Here is a 15,985-nt window from a genome sequence, read left to right as displayed (position 1 = left end):
ACCAACATTAAATGTCACTGCTGATGACAGGAAGCACTGGCAACTGCTGAGTACCTGGTCTCCATACTCCTCCTGAACCCACAAACAGAAAGACCTGGGGTGGGAAATCGGGCCCAAGACTCCGAGTATGCAGAGAATTCCTTTAATACCAGGCTACAAGGCCATTCCCCAAGCATTACCTAAGCGTTTCCGCAATATGCTCTACAACCCTTTTAAACGCCATATGGCACTGAAATACTGATGAATGCCCACTATTGTTCTCTTTAAAGAGTTCTGTTAGCACATTATTGATACAGAGGTTAGACACCCTGAAGGTAGTGTAAATGGGAAGCATTCTGGTAGGAAAAGAGGCTGAACGTTGCTTTCTAGCTATGATTCAGCATGGAAATTCTTTTTGGGGAAACTGAGGTGAACAGCAGACAGAAACGTCAAACCCAGAAGCATACACACCTCCATCAAGACATGCAGACCCTGACCCCGCAATCAGACTCATCATTTCGTCATGCGTGTGCTTATGCTGAGCGCGGGGTGCCCTCGCTACTCACACCAAAGAGGGGGACAAAGGAGCCAGAGCCCGGCCCCGCCAGTGCGGCTTTCCCGCCTCGGCAGCCCCTCGCTTTCTGCAAATGGCGCCCGGGGCCGCACCGCGCCGGGGCCCTCGCACCTCGGCGCGCGGCACCCCAAAGCGCGAGCCGAGCCGCCCCGCCCTCTCCCTTCCTCCCTCCCCGGCTTCCCGCCGCTGCCGCGCGCGGCTTGCAACGGCCCTAACGCCACCGCGTGCTCGCGCGCGCTCACGTGACGGCCCGCGGCAGCCCGCCCCGGGGTGGGGAGGGAAGCTGGGCGGGGGGGGTGTGGGGGGGTGGGCGCTGGTTGACTGGCTGGGGTGCGTGGGCCGCTCCGCTCCCCGCCGGCCGGGCCGGGCAGGGCAGGGCAGGGCGGGCCGTACAGCACCACACCACACCGCACCGCACCGCACCGGACCGCACCGCACGGCCGAGGAGGCGGGCCGCGCGGGGCAGAGCGCTGCGGGCGGCACTCCCACGCTGTCCCCGGCGGGTCCCGCTCTGCGCTCAGGTGAGACGCGCGGCCCCGATCGCGCTGCCGCGGGGCGGGCAGGCAGGGAAGGAAGGAGGGAGGGAGGGAGGCAGGCAGGCAGGCAGGCGCCGCTGTCAGGCATTGCCCGAGTCTCTCCGGAGCGCTCGGCGGGCCGGGCGCGGGTGACTCCGCGGGACCGGTGGCGAACGGTGTGGGAAGCTCCGCTGGAGGCGAGGGAAGCGGGAAGCGGCCGAGCAGGGGGCGCGGGAAGGAGCGGCGGGCGGAGGAGGCGCTGCCCAGCCGGCCGGGGGGCGCCGGCCGCCGCCCCTCTCCGGGGCAAATCCTGACAGCGGCCCCGGGCCGCCGCGCCCCGGCCCTGCGGGAGACTCGGCACCTGCCTGGCCAGGCCGGTGTCTCATTCCCTTCCCCGGTAAGGCTAAAACCGCTGACAGCTCCCTTGGGTGTGCAGGCGGTCCCGCGGCAACGCTGCCGAGCCATTAAATACCGTTAGGCGTATTTGTTATTTTTCTGGTTGAACACGGTGTAAGTAGTGCGCTGGGATATTTATCGCTGCATCTGGTACTTTTACTCGTTCGTCCAGAGGGCTTCCTTATACTATTTCTTCTGGCTACCCCCTCTTTTTGAAAATTCGATGGACAAAACTGAAATCTGTTCATGTTTCTCTTTCTGGATATTGATCTGGCACGTTCACCATAAAAATTAAACTTTCTTCTCCTGTAGATTCTGCAGGCACTTTCTGAATGCACTTTATTTGAAAAGCAATTTACTGAATTAACGTAGCATGCACAAAGATAACTCGAGTTGACGTACTAGCAAAGTAACATCTATTGCACGGGCAAAAATGGAGTATTCCTGCCCTTAGGTTCCTTTTTAATCTTAAATTATTAATGGATCTCTGCATCACATGAATGAAATTTGTACAGAGTGCAAATGCATGTAGAGAACTGCATACGAAAGGAGCTGGTTATGAAGAAGGACATGTCTCCAAAAGGCTAGCAGGAGGATGAAGTTAGAGAGCCCCTTCTATTCCTTACAGTTGTTGACCACTGGGGGAGAAGCAGTGGGCCGTACCCAGCCCAGCTCTTTTGCAGCTCTCAGAAAAGAGGAATGAGGAAAGGGCAAAACTTTTCCCTGCTTGGGGAGCATAGGAAGTTAGAGCTTTAGCACATACACTTTTGTTCAGCAGCTGTTTAACTGAGCTGTTGTGGGTACTCCTAAGGTAGGGTCAGTGGCAATCATAGTATCCCATCTTCTTTTAGAACCTAATTGTCAACTTCTTATCAAATGCCATCATTTGTACTTAGTTAAATAAAAGCATTTACATCACGTGTCATCAGTTATTTTAGTCTATTTAATCAATGCAGGAAAAAAATTCCTTTATCTTAAAGGGAGACCCTAGAAAAAGCGCACTTGTCTAAACTGAAGTAGGAGGGCAAAACACTTGCATTTACTATGGATTCTGGAACATTAAAGGTTTGAAAATATGTTGAGAGGAAACGTTGGTTTAGGTATCAATGGGAAGTAAAATTTCTACGCTCTATTCAACCATGTAATGTGAGGTGTGTCATAGTAAAGATTACAACAGTCAACGAAGGTTCTGCTCTTTCTTTTACTTGAACTTCTTCCAATATTTGAACTTTTAAAGGCAGAAGTTTGAAGTAAGACCATATTAAACAAAGTAGAACCATCATGCTTATAAGCAGTTCCTTTTCTTCCACATAATCCCTCTCAGTTTGTTGAAGAGATTTTGGGCAGATATACTGGAAATATGTGATGTTACAGAAACATGAAACCAATACATAGAGATAAGCTAGTAAAGGAAGCTCTTAAGTAGATTGAGAGAATAAATTTCTGCAATATTGTTAGTTTGGTGATAATCTTTAAACTAAAAAAACCTAGGAGAGAAAAATGATTGGATCGAGTTAGGCTACTGAACAAGCCAAAGGTGAAGCTGGAGTGGATTTGGGGGAAAATTGGGATGAGTTTTCCTTGAGTTATCTCTGGTGTGGCAGAGAATTTCATTGTGGTAGATGAGTGATTTGTCTGTGGTAGAAGAGGCTTGTAGGCTAGATCATACATGACTGATTACACACTGGCCCCATCAAGCCATCCAGGGAGCCAAGCGTTCTACATGGTCTCATCTGCATTCTTTCTGGGCCTGGTTTGCACGGTGATTGTATCACCTACCATCCTGTGGCGACAACCACCTGCTCCTCCCCTTCCCACCTGTTTAAAGGGAATTCCCCACCTTGGAGAATAAGACCGTATAAGTATATCCCTTCTGAATTACTCTTTGTTCCAGCTGGCTTTAGTTTCCCTCAGCTTACAGTGACCTTGCTGCATGTCACACAGACAGCACCATAGTGTGCTTGCTGTTGTGGGTGAGCATTAGTTCATGTAACGCCTGTCTGCATGCGGAGCGGATGGGAAGGAGAAGGAATTGCACTACTGTGGCCAGAACTGATGCTCTCTGGTGCAGGCACACAGGGTAAGAGTCACATAAAGCCAGCTCTCTTCAGCTGTGAGCTTCTCAAGGCTTGGATAAGGAAGTTCCAAGTAATATTTAGCTGGTCTATTCTTCTGAGAGCAGATCATCGTCACAGAAATAGAAGATCTGCCTCCACTACCATGGTAGGGAAGATGTTTATAATTTGAAATCGTAGTCAAGCAGCACAATGCTAATTAAGATTGGAACCTTTCTTTTGTGGTCCCAACTATCTTCAAAACCAGAAAGCGGAGTAAGATTGAGGGGCAGGGAGATGAAGGCCAGAATTTTTTTTTTTCTGTGAAGTGGAACTTTTAGCTTTTTTCTTTAGTAATGATGAAAATCAGGTTTAACTACATTTCTGTCTGTTTACACTCTTCAAACAACTGGTCTGACTGTACAGCATAACAATTTAAAAAATCTCTCAGCAATAAGGAGAGACTCATGTGGCCCTTAATAGGACAATAATGTAAATAATTAATGATTTCTGAAAAAATTATGAATGAGCTGGTGGAAGGGCTTTGTATGTCTGTTTTGAGAGCAAGAAGGATCTCGATGTATCTGTGGAGGCCATGTTTGTGGATTTTAATGAGGGCAAAGCAGACGAAGGCTAGTTGAAATGTATGAGCTCAGTGAAATAAAAACAGAGAAAGCTCTGAGTTTACTATCAGATAAACCAGATCCATTTCTTTTTTTTTTTTTGGAATGGGATATTCTGAAAGAAGCTGCAAATAACTTCTAATCTGCCTTGAGTATTGAGGAAAGAAATGTACAGTTATGAATGGTACAGTATCACATAAGCAGGTATTTAAACACTTTGAGAGCCCGGTGTGTGTTAATGCCACATTTGATTCATTATTTGGGGGTTTGTTTCATTGTGGGATAAGGCTGTTATTTGTAGGGCTCACAAAGGGAGCTACATGTGGAGGCTCTAAGGACATGCCTTGGAAAAAGTCAGAGTGAAGACAATAGAAAAGATGATGAGAAGATTCTCAACAGTTGTAGCTGCATGAAATATGACAGTTAAGGAAGACTGATATGGTCTTTGCCAGTAAAATGCTTATGGATAAGTAACAAAGATGCTTCTAGGGAAAGGAAGGACTTGTAAAGGGATATAAAGATCATGCCTCTGGCCTAGTGTCAATTCCAGTGGCTTGCCTGTTCCACAAAGGTGGAATGAGACGTTATTTGATTTTCTATGTTAGTCCTCACTATTGTCTTGTGCAGAGTATCTACAGAAGGTTGGAATTTCTGTGAGAAACTAACTTCAGTCCTAAATTCAACTCTGAAATGTTGCTGATAAGGAGGAAGAAATGCCTAGGAAAGTTAAACAGGCTGTTAGTCTCTTCAGCTGAAGAATCTGCATTTCACTTCTGCTTTTCAAGCTAGCACAAAACCTCTGAAAGCTACTTGTCTCATTGAGCGTTGCTTTTGGCGCAGCATCCAAGGTGAAATCAATGTTGCTCCCACCTTAGGTTCTTGGAAAACCTCGGCCTTGCTCCTGGATGGAAACTAAACCACAGTATTGCAGACATTTACCAAACCAAATGAAGCACGTCTATAATTAATTTTGTTTGAGATCAAAGGTGGAAGCAACACAGAAGTCCCAGTTTACCGTGTCATCAGGCTATCAGCTCATATTTTAGAGTCTTGTGATCTTCTTAAAGATGGGCAAAACCCCCCTCCTCAGAGTCTGTTAGCTAACCTATGAAGAGCTGGTTAACTATGACACAGCAGTGTTTGATTCTAACATGTATGGTAATTTTATTTTTTTTTTAATCTAAATCCAGAGGAAAATTATTCAAGAACAATCTTTATCTGACAGAGCTGCGTCAATCTCCAGTTATGCTCAAAAGCTCATCTATCTAGCCATGCTTTCTTCAGTGCATTGAAGTGAACGGTTGGTACTGTTTTGTTGACTGAGTAGACCTGTTTTACAGTATAAAATGGATCATAAGAGATGTCTTTGGTATTGTATGTGTTGTAATATTGGGTTCAAAATAGTAAAGTTTATTCTCTTTTTTTTTTTTTTCCCCCTCCTTTCCCCTTCAGGAGAGCCACTGTAAGAGAAAGACACGAAATATCTTTAATGGAATTCTGCTTTTGATCAAGCTGTTAAAAATGGATATGAACATTATTTTCTCCTATGAGGTAAGTATTCTGAGGGAGAAATTAAAAAAAAAAAAAAACAAACCCCCAAAAAAACCAAAAAGACCCAACAACAAACAAAAAAATCCCACCTGACTCATTTCGCTTAGTGTTGCTGTCACCACTGGCGTTCTGTACAGCAGCTTTTGGTCAGGTATTTACTGAAAGTCTTAACTGAAAAGTCCTAGAATTAATCCTTTCACTTACAGGATTAGCCAGCTTTGTTCTGATATTCCAGTAGATAAAAACAAACGTATAAAGGATCTGTGTCGTTGCAGAGTGAGTGTAATGGGCAGCTTCAGCACACAGTAGCTTTTGACCCAACATCAAGCTTTTCTTCAAAGCATCAAAGAAACGGAAGTTGCTAAGTCTACTTTTCAGAGTGAATACTTACCCAGACTAACTGCAGATGCAGGAAATGAGTGAGATCCTGGGATGAAGAAAGAGTTTGTACCACAAATGTGCAGATACTTTTTTGTGCAAACAGGCAGCTTTCTCTGTTCCTGCTCTGTGCAGCATACGGAAAAGGTGGGGCTGTTGCCATCCTGAATTACAGATGCATATTAATAATGCTTTTGCCAAGTCCCACACTCAGATCTTCACTGGTTCATACAGTAAGCATGTAAGTTAGTAAAACGAAATACATCTCCTTAATTTAGGATCGTAGGAAAATTCAAGTTGTAAGGAACCTCAGGAGGTCGTATAGTCCAGCCCCCTGCTCAAATTTTTGAGTAGTCGATGAAATTATGTTGTTTTCACGTCTTGGTCTTCCCAGTCTGTTATATGTTCAGAAGCATTAACAAAAGGTAGATGTCTGTCTTGTCGTATGTATTAAATGTACATTATAATAAAGCAGATTGGAACATAACGTGCTACAAAAGTTTGTTAGAAGGGAAAATATTTTAATTCAGACAGCTTTGTACAAGAATGGTCTGTTTCTCTGAGCAAAGGAAACTAAGTGTCTGATGTATTCATTTCTTGCAATTAGAAATTAAACCTTTACAGGTCATCTAACACAGTGACAAACTGCCAATATTTTCAAGACAGGCTCCCTGCAAGAATGACCCCCTTCCCAGGCATCTCTAGAGAACCTATTTATTTACTTTCTCATTTAAGGAAAATTGCTTTCTCATAATATAAGGGAAGGGAAGTGAATGCATCGCTTATCCTGCCTGATTCATATTACTGAAATGTTTCCTCTGAAGTATAAATATTTGTTCATGGGAAAGCATAGTGACAATTCAAATAAAAATACACATCTTGTCAGGAAGCTTAGGGAGCAATCTCTCCCTGGGGCTCTCAAAGTAAACACAAACCAAGTGTTTCCCCCCATGATTATTTACTAGCAAGCAGAACATTTTGTGAGCCCTAGGAATAACTACCTCAGTGTTTTGGCCAGATCATACAAAGAAGGGGTTAATGCTGTCAGGAGAAAGAGATTTCAGCATTCAGAGCTTGATAAGGAGGGTCACTGCAGTGAAGAGATGCTTAGTTTACTTTGGATTTATGCTTGTCTTAATGTGCTTTGAATTGATCCCTCAAAATTGGTAATTTAATAGCTTTAATAGATACATTAGTAATTTAATGACCCCCCTCCAGCACATTGTCAAAGACAAACATATACTTTGTGAACAAAAATAGAATTCATTTTATAGGTAATGCAGTTCCTGAAAGCCAGTATATAGTATTACATGTATGCAAGTTATGATGCTATGAATTATTTAATATGCACTAAGAGTGATCTCAGCATCACAAAGTATTTATTAAGGCAAATGGCACACCTAAGAACCCCAATGTCTCTCTTCACCTCTGCTCCCCGTGTGAAGTTTCACTTTCTGGTCTGATTTTCTGTCTCTAAATGAATTTCTAGGTAACACAGCTGATGTGATTAAATTGCAGAATAATGTTATCAGAAAATATGTTCTGTGAACTCACTGTCTCCACACCAGTATCTGTTGTTTCTGTGATTTGGAATTAGTTCTTGAAGAGAACATATCTTCAGGTCTGGACAAAAGTGAACTTGCATATTGTAATGTGCTTGAGTCAGAAAACGCTACATCTGTGGAAGGCGTGTCTTTGTAGAGGTGTTATTTGCTTCTTAATAGCCCAGTCACAGCTTATTTGCTTATGGGCTTCTGTGTCACTTGAGGCATTATGAGACACGTAGAAGTAAATTTAGCTCTCTGGTTAAAGAAGCTACTGCTATCTCAGAGATTACTTTGTCCACAGTCACTGGAATAAAATGGACACATATGTGCTAGCCACTACAGCGCAGAGTCTGGCAATTTAGTTTAGCTGACAGTTCAGATAGGTGAAACCGAAGAGGGGAGGGGCCTCTGAAACAGTAACATTCAGTAGAATTAAATGTAGCAGAGCAAATTTGAAATTTTAGAACTGCTTGAGCTAGTTTTTCACAAGCTTATAATTGCGTTTGACTAGAGATAGGAAAATTGAGGGACTGTTGTGTATCTGTCGTTGGCGGTGTGGGGGGAAGGGGCAGTGTTGCTGTTTGTTTTTAACCCTTGTAATTAAATTTATGTTCTCTAGCGGTGTCTATTACAGACTACTGAGATCCTGTACTAAGGATGTTTCTAATTTCATCATGGGATTTCCTGTACTTTTGGTAAAGGAGAATGAATAATTCTCACACCACCTATGCAGAATCAGGAAACAATTCTTTTATTTTTGTTAGCTGGGAAACAAAGAAAGAAATTATGCAGTTCTGAAATGCCCATTGATTCAGGGAGCTTGAGCAACAAGGTACCCAACACAATAAAGCCAAGCTGTGATACAAAAGCAGTGCTGTCACCCCAGAGCATCATCTTGCCAACTGGAATTACTTCTGCCTCACACTTTTGGAAGCAAGGGCCTAGCACTCTCAAGATGAGGATTTGCAGCAATAAAAACATACTTAGCATGGCAACAGTACCTGAGCTGTAGATAATTGCTTGTTTTCACCACTTTGTCAGTGGTGAAATGTGCTTCTACCTGGGCTCCTAAGTGGGCAGATGTTCCAATAATTGTCCTGAGCAACGGGTACCATTTACACCTGAGACATGTATATGTTGTGGCCCTTACCACTAGCCACATGTTTCAGTTATTGATTTATGGCTATTGTGTAACACTTGAAACCCTTAAATTTGTCTCTTCTATTTCAGATATGTGTTTTTGACTGTCATATGTGCTTAGGCATATATGTAGATTATTGGTTACTAAATAAAGAGGAACTTTTGAAAGTATTTTAAAAAATACTTCCCGATCTTCTAAGAAAAATACCTATGGGTCAGGCTTTTCCTGAGGCAACTGCCTCCATTGGAATTTCTTCAGGGGTGAATTTGGTTCCTTTAATCCTCCTTTCTTTGTGTGTTTGCAACAGTGGCTCCCACTGGCAACACTATAATTAAGGAACTCTCAATATTTCTCCTACAATAATGGTGCAATAGTATTTTAGCTGTAGTTCTGAATTTCAGCTAGAAGCCTAATGTAAAAACTAAGTGCTGTTTACCTATTTTAATTTTGAATGGTAAAGAAATGTTTATCTTCTATAACAGATGCAATTTGACAAACTTTTGTAGACAGTTGCTTCTGTAAATAGTTCATACTTTTCCCTGCAAATATATTTTGGAGGTTAGTTGAGGGCGGCATTCAGTTCACTTGAGTCTTCTATAATGCTGCAAAACGCACCTCGCTCTAGCACTTTTGCTAGATGGGATATGTATGGGAGCAAATAAGATTAGTGCCTCTGTAGTTCTTCTCTTCTACCCTTACCCAGGAAAAGGACTCTTGGTTTGACTCAAAAAAGACTGTAAAGAGTTCTTTAAAAATAAAAAGCTACATGCCTTGATACTTTATTGAAAAAGAAAAAAAGTGTTGGTAGAATTAATGATGCTTTGGCAATATCCCTTCCAAGCAATGAGTGCATGAGAAATTTCAAGGCACTGGAATACTTTTGATTTTGTTACAGCTCCCTAAATGCCTGATGAAGTTCAAAACCATTGCTGGTGGTTCCAGTTTGTTTTTAATTTCACAAAGGTAAATTATGCTCCTGACATACTTAAATGCTGCAGTTGTCTGTTTGTGTATGTGTAATTGGAAAGTGATGTCTTTTTCTCCATATTTTGCAAATCATACAGTATACATAGTAGCTTGGATCCTTTAAGGTCTGTGTCTGTTGCCTAATCTATATTTCAAGCCTGTAACAATAATACTTTGACAGCTCCTGGAGGTCATGTTCCACACCAGTAAAAACTGCAAATATGTGCAAGAAAGATGTGCTTTCATGGTTGATGGCTTTTGAATGGTAGCATTAAAAAAATGCTTTTTTTTTGGTAACTATTCTTAGTAAATATAATTTGAGAAAGGCTCATCAAACAGCCCCGCGGTGAGGCACGCAAGCTGCCTTCATTCCCTCTTTCTTAGAATTGGAATCACTTGTGTGCATTCCTCTGCAATTTCTGCAATTACCGTTATCCTTCAGTTATACAGTTTTGCTAAAATTTATAGAAAGTGTTTCAGGGGGAGAAAGAAGTCGGTTAGAACCAACCCCAGTAATATTCTTTTTTTGCATATGATCTAAGGCCTTGATTCATTGGGAAGAGAAAAAAAGTGGTAGCTAGATTTGCTTAGACATATTGAAGTAAACCGCTGAAATAGATGAGCAGTGTTTGGACAGTAGAAACCTTGTGTTGATATAATCCAGTCTAGTCCGCTGAATTTAAGTTTGTGTTGCAAAAGTGCAATCTTTGCAAGGTAATCTGTGCTAGTGTAACTAAATCACATCATTAGACTGGTGTAAATGATTGTAAGAGGCAAAAGGTCTTACCTTCCTGCTGACGCTTTCTTTTTCAAAAATGTGTGCTTTAAAAGTAGAGAATGTGCAGAATGTTGCAGGAGTTTCAGATTTTGAATTTGGATCTTGAAGGATTAAAGCCACAGTGTTGCTACTGTGCAGAATCACACTATTCAAAATAAATGAAGAATTGTACTGTAATCTTGGTGGTGGGGAGGGAGGGGGAGGATTATAATCCAAACTGGTACATTTCTTTTAACAACCTAGTGGAAAAAAATATTAGGTGTTTAATTCAGTGCTGTTTTGTTTTGGCTACTTTAAGTTATATATCTTCATCTTTCTAAGACAGGCATGTTGCATCTAATTCTATGGACTTTTTCTTTCTGGATCATCATCTGAACCAAAGCCCAGAGGCCTCAATGGACGCCTTTCCCAATCAGTTTCAGTAGGATTTATATGAAGCTGTTAAAACATAACTGGGGTGTTTTACTTTCTCATCTAGCTAACTCTGGGACAGAGGTGCAGAAGAGTAAGTTGTAGTTAATAAGGCTGTTTCTCAGAGATTAATGATGATGAGATTAAGCTGCCCTTGATTCTACTATTTAATCCTGCTCTGTTGGTTTGGCACCCTGTAAAGATCAGAATATGACTGTTGGCTGCAGTTCTTGTATATAAGCAGTGATTCAGAGAGCAATAATACTAGTCTTTGGCAACTGTGAAAAATGAGAGAAAATCCACTTTGCTTCTTTTCCCCTCACCACCCCTACCGTACACCTTCCAGTTCCTGTAATTAGAGATCTCTGTTCAGGACTTGTCCTCGTGATCTCCTTATAGCATCAGTATAAGCAACTCAGAGTAGTAATAATGGCATGTTGTTGCAGAGATCTCTGTGTATTGCTCCTGTAGAATTTATGCCCTCTGACCAATATTTCAGCTTCTAAAATCTGGCCTACATTTTGTATCTTTCTGCATATAAAGCCACTAGGCTTTTAATACATTAGATGATTTTTACAAGCCTCAGAAGGCAGGGAGAGCATTTATAATGCTTTAAAGAATGAGAGCTGATCCATTTATATATGGCTTTTAAAGCTCAATAGCTTGGATTAAGAGTGAGAAGCAAACACTCTGTTTGCCATTGAAAACCTCCTCTTGTAGTGGAAAGGGGTTCCAGGATATCACTGTCTCTTTGAAACTCAGCACTCGGACAGAAGTGCATTTTGACTGATCTACATAGAGGAGGGATGGAGACTGACAGCTAGCCAGAAGGTCAGACAGACAGAAAATCTTCCCCAGCTGGCTGTTTGCTATGACTCTCATTTCATTCCACAAAGAAGTTCTTTCCCTTCCATTAACATCTGACACAGATGTAGTTGCCAGCATTACAGGTGAGATAAATGGATAACATAGTACAGACATGAAATTGGTTCTTCAGGGTGAGGATTTCTTCCTGGGATTAGCATTTCATATATGTGTTAATGTTATCCTGTGAATTAGCACTAAAGAGTTATTCTGGGCTGAAAATGTATTTCTGGTATGTCCCAGCCTGCGAACAGAGGCAGTAGCTAGGGACAGCACTGTCAATAAATTAGAATGATTCTTCTCCTGTTAGTCAAACTTTCACTGCTGCATTAAGCATAGCATTACAATTAGTTTTGGTTAGTGAGCGTTATAAAATAGCACACTCCAATATATTGTCATAGAGGGAAACCATTAATTTTTGAAGATAAATTTCCTATACCTTCGAAAACCCCTTAAATACTGGAAATAGCTGTATATTGGACAGTTGGGAAAAAGTCTTATGACACTTTGGTGCAATCACTTCCAGTTTCATTCCCTTGCCAAACAGCAAAATGACACACATTCAAGAAGAAATCCTCCTACTAGTCGGTTCTTCTCATTTAGTTTCTATTTGGAACTATTTTTATCAGCTGATTAAATATTTCTTATCCGTGTTGTAGTTCTGAGGATCTAGAAGCAGGGAATATAGCAAATACAAGCTGTTGCAAACTTGTTACCGTTAAAAAATGACAGAACCCATATCTAATATAAAACTGTGCTGTACAACAAATTCTTAATACAGCCTTGTCATTTCTGGAGTGTGAATGCAGTGAGCCATAACTCTGCCACTTCTTCTCTTGGGAGACTCTTATATAACTGCTCAGCTGTTTCTCTTGCTGTTCTTCGTATTAAGCCAAAATTTTATTTGCTTAATTGAATCCTGGTACACCTAACTTTTCAAACTGGGACTGTACAAATGAATCCATTCCCCTTTAAGTCCAGACTATGCAGTGTGTAGAAAGAGAAGTACAGTAGCAAAGGCAGTAATAGAATTTTGTAAGGTTTCATGAGACTCTGACAGCGCGAGTGAACAGGCTGAGACATACCTGAGTCAACAGAGTGCCCTTCCAGCAGCAAAGGCTAACCACAGGCTGGGCTGCGTTAGGACGAGCATAGCAAGGAGGTCAATGGCAGTGATTATTCCCCTCTACTCAGCATTTGTGAGGCTGCATCTGAAGTACTGTGTCCAGTTTCAGGCTTCACAGTACTGAAGAGAAATTGACCAACTGAAGAGAGTGCAATGAGGGGCCACTAATATGGTTAGGGGACTGAAATACAAGATATACACTGAGGGAGCTCTTTATCTGACCTAGAGAAGAGAAGGCTAAGAGGGCACCTAATTACTGTCTCAGGTACCTAACAAGGGGTTATAAGGGAAACTAAACTCTTCTCAGAGTTGCACAACAAAAGGACAAGAGGCAGCAGTCACAAGTAGCAGCAACGTAAATTTTCACTAGGTGTAAAGGAAAAACATATAGTAAGTGGCTAAGCAATGGAACGGACAGGTTGGAGACTGTAGGCTTACCGTCCTTGACCTGATCAGGCTTTGAAGTTACCTGTGCATTGAGGAGGAGGTTGGACTAGGTAACCTCTGGAGGACCCTTCCCACCTAAATTGCGATTCTATTGTGGGTGAGGTGGGAAGAGCAGGGTCTTATAATTAACAGGTTAAATACGGAAGCGGCAGAAGGCAAAAGCCAACATCCTGCACGTGATTAGACTGAGAACTAAAGCATTGTTGAAATATAACCTACTGAAAAAGTAGTAGGTATCCAATTTTTATTCCAAATTATAATTATTGGCATTTTCCTTCTCTAGATAGTCCCTTTTTTGTTTACCCAGCTGTTTAAAATATATGCATATGTTAAGCATTTTATATCCCTCTGCTAGTGAAAAAGAGTGTGGAAATACAATTCATAAGGCAAGCAACTAGTGCTATATGTCATTCATAGAATGCTCTAATAAAATCTGGAGCATTGCAAGCTCCCTAAGTGATGATGCTTTTGCTATATTTAGCATTCAGTGAATAACTGAAAAAAAACCCAACAAATAAATGCACAGTGGAGTATGTTAGTGTCTAATGCACACAGTGAAGATATTGTATATGTTACATGTCTCCATCTCTGAGAACTGAGACAACTGTGTGGGATAGTATGAAAAGGGATGCAACTGGCCTAATCAATTCGCACAGTTGGCTGAGAACAGATGTTGACATCACTAAATAGAAGCACCTTACGTCAAATGCTAAACTCTGTCCTTATTATACCAAAGAGAAAAAAGGACTGTGTACAACACAAAATAGTTTTGAAAAGAAAGCTAACTGTGAATGCATAAGCATTTAGCATGGGAACATTAAGTTCTGAATGCAAACCCAAAAATTGTATTGACAGGAAATGACTTGAATTTTATTTCAATGTATATAGAATATGCATTTACTTAGTTTTTTCAAGGCATTTATTCTCTTTGTGAATTTTTTATGGATAAAATCTAATGGAATATTTAATAATCCATTACAGAAGTAGCTAGAGATGATTTTGATCTACCCACATAATTAAAGCCTCTGAGCCTAATTGTGGGGAAAAAGTAGACTTCCATGACAGGAGCTGGGTAATTCTGATACTTTAATTCATGTGCTGCCAGTTGGCTGAGACTACGTGTATCACATACAATGGGTAGATGGTGAAGTCCATAACTGAAGTACCACGTCTCCTTATTTTGGTTGTACATCATTCATTCGTGTTCTTTTCTATTGTTGAAAGTGGGCTGTAGAGAGCACTTTCTGTCCCTGTGAGATTGCCATATGCAACAGAGAGCCCATATGGGATAGTTTGTTTTACTTAATTCCTTGTGCATTTAAACTTATTTCCATAATAGTCTTTTAACATGCTCTTAAAGTCTTCTAATGTGAAGGGCCCCTGCATTCAGGTATAAGGGAGAGAGAGGGACTCTAAGTTGTCCTGTACTATTGAGTTTTGGTTTGGGGCTGTCCCAGGCTGCCTCTGCAACATCAGATCTGCCCTCTCTCAGTGCACACTGAAGCCCAGTCCTGTAACTGTCCGTGCTGACTGTTGTCAGTGTATGTAACTTGTCAGGAAACTGTGTTCATGCTTGGGTGTTACTACCTAAAACGGAGGGGAAATAATCTCAGTTGTCCTGAATTAAAAGCTTGAGTGGGTCCTCAGAGGAAGTAAGGGGCCACATCGCTAGATTTGTTTGTTTGTTTAAGCAGGCATCTGTGATAAACCCTAGTTAGACCTCTAATACAGGGAAGAACCCCTTGCTTCCACATGGCCTTGAGTCTGGATGGTCTGGGATATAGACTTTCCCAGAAGGCTGGTAAACAGGAATATAAAAACTAAACCCCAGACTTACCATGTTTAGACTATAATTCTTCTGCAGATACAGCAAGCTTAGATTATGGCGGGGGGTAAGAAGAAGCATGGGCTAGTCCATTTCCTCCTCTTCCAGAGGAGTTTTGACAACGAAGCTGAAGTAAATGCTTGTAGTCCCCTCATTCTGCACCTCCTGTTATCCTTGACTGTCGTTTTTTCAACCTATCTACTCCTGAGCCTTTCTCTGGTGTGTCAGGAGCGCAGAGGATGGAAGGGCCTGAGGGCACTGAGCTTCAGCATTTCTGAGCTGGTAGAAAGCTCCTTAAGGAGTTCTGCTAACACTGTATGTTGGAGCTGACTCTGAAGTTAAACTAACTCTCCAGATCCAGGAGTAGAAAGGTTATTTGTAAATTCAGTTACTGTTTATGCACAACTGATGTTCTCTCCTGATGTTTTTTAATCATCTGAGAAATATATTCTCAAAAACAAAAGGTTAATTTAGCCCCAGAGTTAACAAGTAAGATGTTGGAGCATATGGGAATATACCTTTACATTTGCACTTCCAAATGTGTTTTGTGATTTAGGAAAACTAAAATAATTCTAAGTAAGTAGAATTCTCCATGGATGTGAATGCATTTTTTAATTATTATTTTATTCTTTTTTTTATCCAGTTATTCTGTAAGTTGTGTGATAGTGTTAAAGCACATAATGGAGATGCGACGATGGCGCACACTTGGCAGCCCATAATCATGTTTTGGAAAGTGGTATGGACTTGGCAAAAGTAGGCTGTGTAGTTAAATGCTAGCCATGGTCCAATGCCATGTCCTTTAGGATTGCT

At 41.6% G+C, this 15,985-nt stretch overlaps 1 protein-coding gene across 1 annotated transcript in view; it reads left to right on the top strand.

Moving 5' to 3' along the window:
• Positions 1–1,010: 1,010 nt before the first annotated feature.
• RHOBTB1 (Rho related BTB domain containing 1) overlaps positions 1,011–15,985 on the top strand; it is a 54,661-nt gene continuing 39,686 nt past the window's right edge. The window contains exons 1-2 of the mRNA XM_086752072.1: positions 1,011–1,074; positions 5,594–5,692. The gene's annotated coding sequence lies outside the window, so the exon portion shown is untranslated. The remainder of the gene's footprint in view (positions 1,075–5,593; positions 5,693–15,985) is intronic.

The sequence above is a fragment of the Chlamydotis macqueenii genome, chromosome 7, assembly GCF_036417535.1.
Source record: "Chlamydotis macqueenii isolate bChlMac1 chromosome 7, bChlMac1.mat, whole genome shotgun sequence".
NCBI lineage: Eukaryota > Metazoa > Chordata > Aves > Otidiformes > Otididae > Chlamydotis > Chlamydotis macqueenii.
The sequence above is the reverse complement of the archived record's forward strand: the minus strand, read 5'-3'. Positions and strand labels throughout refer to the sequence as shown.